This window comes from Rhinatrema bivittatum, chromosome 12 (genome assembly GCF_901001135.1).
Source record: "Rhinatrema bivittatum chromosome 12, aRhiBiv1.1, whole genome shotgun sequence".
Lineage (NCBI taxonomy): Eukaryota > Metazoa > Chordata > Amphibia > Gymnophiona > Rhinatrematidae > Rhinatrema > Rhinatrema bivittatum.
This window is the reverse complement of record NC_042626.1, coordinates 32,496,317-32,502,486: the sequence shown is the minus strand read 5'-3', so window position 1 is coordinate 32,502,486 and position 6,170 is coordinate 32,496,317.

The window sequence follows — 6,170 nt, the reverse complement described above, 5'->3', positions numbered from 1 at the left end:
CTTGTACATGATCTTCGGTATAAAAAAAGTCTTTAAATAAATAAATAAATAAATTTACTTTTAAAAAGCAATTCCTTTACATTTGGCAGTTACTGGTCAATGAAAATGACTTCTGATATGTTTTGTCTGACCTCATCAGAACTTAATAGAGAAGAATAGATCGAACACAACTAACCTGAAATTTTTTACAATGTGCATTTGATAGCAGTGCTGCTGGAGGTAGAATAGGGCCAAGACACATTTGATATAAGAAATTAAATATAGAAACCTAGAAATGATGGCAGAAAAGGACCAACGGTCCATCCAGTCTGCCCGGCAAGCTTAGGATAGTCTCTGCCATGCCATACAAGTCTCTCCCCTACTTTTCAGTTTCCCAGCCCTTCCTGGTTGCTGTTTGAGTCTGATTCCCCATTACCTCCTGCCATTGAAGCATAGAACAATGTTGGAGTTGCATCAAGAGTTTCAGATTTTTTTGGTTAAGGGTAATAACAGCCGCATCTGTTGCAAGTAATCTGTAACTTATCATTATTATAAATAGCGACAGCACCTGAAGACTGGACAGTGGCCAATGTAATACCAATTTTTAAAAAGGGATCCAGGGATGATCTGGGAAACTATGGATTGATATCAGTGCTGGGCATAATGGAAGAACCTATTCTTAGAAACAAAATTACTGGCCCTATGAATAGACATGGCATAATGGGGGAAGAGTCAACATAGATTTAACAAAGAAAAATATCGCCTTAACGATCTATTAAAAAATCTTTTAATAAACATGTAGATAAGGGTGAGCCAGTTGATTATAGAAGTAAAATTTAAGAGCCGCCCGCATGCGTACATGTGCGCAAATTTGCCATCATGCGCACATGGACACGCCGATTTTATAGCATACACGTGTATATGTGCACGTGTTATAAAATTGGCTATTTGTGTTTACATGTACACTCGATTTTATATCGATACACGCATGTGCGTGCGAATGCCATCTCAAGTGCATAAGTGGGGGGAATTTTAGTAGGTATGCGAGGCAACGCAATAGGCTTTTTCCCAGTTCACCCAGGTAAAGGAAAGGACTTCTTAAACCCCCTAGCTAACTTGGCTCCCTTTTACCCTATTAGCCCTGAGCCTTAAAACCCTGCTGACTAGCCTTGTTTTTTTTGTTACATGACTTACACGCCATCCATAGCAGAAGTAAAGTTTTGCGGTAGAGGACCCCGGCACATGCTTGTGTGCATAACTACTTACGCGCTGACTTCATGGTGCAGTCCTACCCCATCCAGACCACATCCACGCCCCTGTTTCAAAAAACATTTTTATGCACATACCAGGAGATATGCGCATAACTGCACGGTTTTTAAAATCCGCGTGGAGTGCCAGGCTTAGTCACAAGCGTATCTCCCAGCTTTGATACACGTAGGGCTTTTAAGATTGACCAGATTGTGTATCTGGATTTTCAGAAGGCATTTGACAAAGGCCCTCTTGAGAGACTCCTCAGGAAATTAAGAGTAGACAATGGCCAAGTATGGATTGGTGACTGGTTAAAAGATAGGAAAACAGAAAGTATGATTGAATGGCCAGTTTTCTGAATGGAAAAAAGTAAATAGTAGCTGTCCCATGTATTTGTACTGGGACTGAATCTGTTTAGCATATTCATCAATGAGCTGGAAAAAAAGGAGCAGCAAATGAGGTGATCAGGTTCGAAAATGACACAAAATAATTCAAAGTAACTAAAATGCAAGCAGGCTGTGAGGAACTCCAGAAGGACCTTGATAGACTGAAGAACTGGCAAATGAAATTGAATGTGGACAAGTACAAAGTGATATTGAAAAATAATCCTAAGGCTTCTATATTAGCAGTCACCACCTAGGAAAAGGATCTTGAAGTCACTGTTGCAATAATTGGAAGTACTCAGGCCAGTGTGCAGCGGAAGCCAAAAAAACCAAATAGAACATTAGAAAGTATTTGGAAGGGGATGGAAAATAAAATGAGGACTATCCTAATGCCTCTGCATTGATCCATAATGGATTGCACCTTGAGTTTTGTGTGCACGTCTGGTCACCCCATCTCAAGAAAGCCATAGTGGAACTAGAAAAGGTACAGAGAAGGGCAAAAAAAAAAAATGATAAAAGGGGATGGAATGGCTCTCTTATAAAGGAAGGCTAGACAGATTAGGGCTCATCAAATTGGAGAATAGACTACAGAGAAGGGATATGATTTTATAAACATCATGAATGGGACAGAGCAGCTAAATTAAGAGTTATTTGCCATTTCAAATAGTGCTAATACTAGGGGATACTCCATGAAACTACCAGGTAGCAGATTTGTTTTACATTGGAGCAATTATTATTTTTTTTTACTCAACGCACAGCCAGACTGTGGAATTTGTTGTTGGAGGACATGACTGAGGCATCTAGCATAGCAGGGTTTAAAAGTGGTTTGAACAAGTTACTGGAAGAAAGCCATTAGCAGCCAGGTAGTCTTGGGAAAGCCACCCCTTGCGAATTGATCTGCTTTTTGGGATCTTGCTAAGTACTTGTGACTGGATTGGCCATTGCTGGAGACAGGATGCTGTGCTTGATGGACTTCTGGTCTGACCCAGCCTGGTATATTCTTATAGAGCAGCAGCACAGAACAATGAGGGAGGTGGTGTGTTTTAGGACATGTTTTAAGACCATGATGGCCCTTTCACTGCTTCAAGCACACAGTCTGTAATGAAGCATATTTAAAATGTAATACACAACAGAGAAGTCTTTGCTTAAATTACTTACACCTAGTCACGATGCTCTGATCAAGACATGGTTGATTTTAAGCCAAGACTCTCAAATGCTTTTTGATCTGATCCCATCTATTGAGAAGTCAAGCCACACCACAGAAAATAAAAGAAATAATGTAGATAAACAGTATCTTCTGGGGAGTGTACCGTGGGAAGCTTCTCATGACAACACAATTTTTCCTACTCATTCTGTTACAGTAAGAAGAGAACCCACTGGCCAGTGCTATACTACAACATCCTCTGAAACAATCAAGGTTTGTGCCATTTTTTTCCCTCAACAGCAGCACACTGGATTCATGTGTTTCATGATATCCCTAGATTTGGAGCATTTGAGTGATGTGGGAGCAATTTTCAAATTTAGCATTTTGTATCCATGTTACATAGGTTTTTACCTGTGTAAATGCCTTTGAAATTACCCTCCACATAAATCTTTCAAAGACTGTACCTGTTGCCTCAGGAGTACCCAATAGCTAAGGCAGATCCTCATTCTTCTCAATGTACGTGCATATGAGTTGCTTGAATGTATTTACCAAGGTTTTTGTTTTTGTACTGTTGCAGTCATTAACTTCTCTTTTACTCACAGAATGTCCAGTTCTAGCTGTCATCAATCCATACAGCCACAAAATTTAGTATTTAAAGTTAGCAATAAGCAATAATATTTATAGCTAAAGCACTTAACAAATGTTATCCATAGATCTAGTGTACAAGACAGAAAAGGCATTTAGATAAAAAAGCAAATAGAGAATTGTACAAGGGAGAGTCAATAAATAAGGTGAATTTAAACAAAGCATCAAAACAGCTTAAATTCACCTTATTTTTTACTCCCTTGTATATATAACAATAGAATATGGGGTGAATTTTTGAAGAGTTACACAAGGGTTGTGCGTGTAAAATCAGCATATACTCGTGAAAGTAGCCACTGTGCTCAGTAAGCAAAATTTTAGAAGGGTGGAAGTAAGCACATATTGTCACTGCTGCATGGAAAATCTGCACACACAGGGGTAGATTTTAAAAGGGTTACGCGCATAAGCTATGTGCGTAACCCTTTTAAAACCCCCCTATGTGCGCCGAGCCTATTTTGCATAGGCTCGGCAGCGTGCTCAAGCCCTGGGACGCACGTAAGTCCCGGGGCTTCCCTAGGAGGGCGTGTCGGGGGGGGCATGTCGGGGCCGATGCAACATTCGGGGTGTTCCGGGGGATGTGTCGGGGGGGGGCGTGGTGTCGGCCCGGAGGCGTTTCGGGGGCATGCCCGAGGCCTCTGAAACGGGTCCCGGGCCGGGGAATCGCACGCCAGCAGCTCACTGGTGTGCGCGAGTTATGCCTGCCTCTGGCAGGCATAACTTTTAAAACACAGGGGGGGTTATGTAGGGGAAGGGAGGGGAAGGTGCAGGGGGGTGGAAGGAAAGTTCCCTCTGAGGCCGCTCCGATTTTGGAACGGGCAGCGCGCGCAGGGCTCGGTGCGTGCAAGGTGCACAAATGTGCACCCCCTTGTGCACGCCGACCCCGGATTTTATGATATACGCGGCTACGCGCGTATCTTATAAAATCCTGCATACTTTTGTTTGTGCCTGGTGCGCGAACAAAAGTACGCGTGGGCATAGATTTATAAAATCTACTCCACAAAGAGGGTGATATGAGGGTGTTCCAGGATGAGGCTGGAAAATAAGCACACACTTGCATGTTTTATAAGCAGAGTATGCACATATGTCATCATACATGCACAGATGCTTTTACTTCTGATAATCAAGTTGCAGATATTACATCTAACTTCTCTTATCTGCAGTTATTTTTGTGAGAAGTCTGTGGATGGGGTGGCCAACTGTGGCCCTCAAAAGCCACAAACAGGTCTGGTTTTCAGGATATCCACAATGAATATGCATGAGAGATCTGCATGCACTGCATACATTGTATGCAAATATATCTCATGCATATTCAGTATGGATATCCTTAAAACGAGGCCTGTGTTTGGCTCTTGAGGACTGGAGTTGGCCACCCCTGGTTTCAGTGAACTGGTGGAGGTCCAGAGAAGGAAGAAAATCTGGGCAAACTCTTTTTCTGTACTGCTTTGGATGTTGGGATTTGCCCCCAAATTCAGTTAGCATGGTAGTTCATGTAGTATGTAATAACATTTGTGTGCTCAAATATTCTAGCTTAAAAGTATCTTTAGCGCCCTTTACTAGTAGGGAGACCAGTTGGTTTCATGTCCAGAGGAAAAGCTCAGCCACCCCTATATACATGAAGATGCAGTCCTCTTCTCAATAAGGAAATCAAAACTACAGTACATCTCCATGCATAAAAGAGGGTAAAACCAGGACTGGCTCAGCTTGTCCTTCTAAACATGACATTATATGCTCTCCTAGCTTGTCCTTCTAAACATGACATTATATGCTCTCCCTAACTACAGGGTACAGAGATATTGCTTTATTAAGGATGTGATTGTCAGTGTAGGCATCATAACCACTCTTTTTGTATAAAATCTGTACAATCAGACAAAAAATAAGACCATTGACAGCAACTGAGACATTGAACATAATACAATGACATCACAGCAGCTTACAAAAGCTTTTTTTCTTTTTTTTTTCATTTGATTCAATAATAAATATATATAAAATCTTTCCAACTTTGTGGAAGATAGAGAAATAACCTAAACATGGTACTTTTACGTCACTGGAACAGAAGCTTGACATGATGGCCTTCTTAATAAGCTTTTTTAAAATGTATATTCAAAGAGGATTACATTCAGGTACTGCAGTTATTTCCCTGGCCCCAGAGGGCTTACCATCCGGTGACTTTTAAAAGGAGATCCACGCGTAAATATAACATACTAGTGTAGCAATTTTTAAAAGCCATTTACGTGCTTATTTACACGTGAAGCTTGTACCTGAGCATTTAAGTATTTTGAGGGGGCACAAGTCGGTTTCTAAGTGCAAACTTTGCATGATGTAAATGAGAAGAGGGAGGATAATATTCAGACAACTGCACGCGGTGACATATTATGCAGTCGTAGTTTTACCATAGAATTTTATAACCCGTGCATATCACATGCATGTATAATTATAAAATATGCATATCTTTACCATGCAACATACACATGTAAGCTTAAGTGCAAAAGCAGACAATGAGTCAGGAGTATCAGCCACCTTTGGAAAGGTCAAAATTAAATGTGAGAGAACCTGGGAACATCTCATGATCTACTTCATTGAGACAAATCCTTAGTCAAGGTATTAATGCCAATAACTTTATTGTCAAAAAGCTCCTCTTGTCCAATTCTTAGATAGCTCAATGATTCGTGCATCCCCCGACACCGGCTCCATGTTCCGCCCCTAGGTTGCATCGGGAGGGACGAAAAGCAATAAAGTTAAAGCATTCAGAGGGATATTGAGGCAGCAGCTACCAG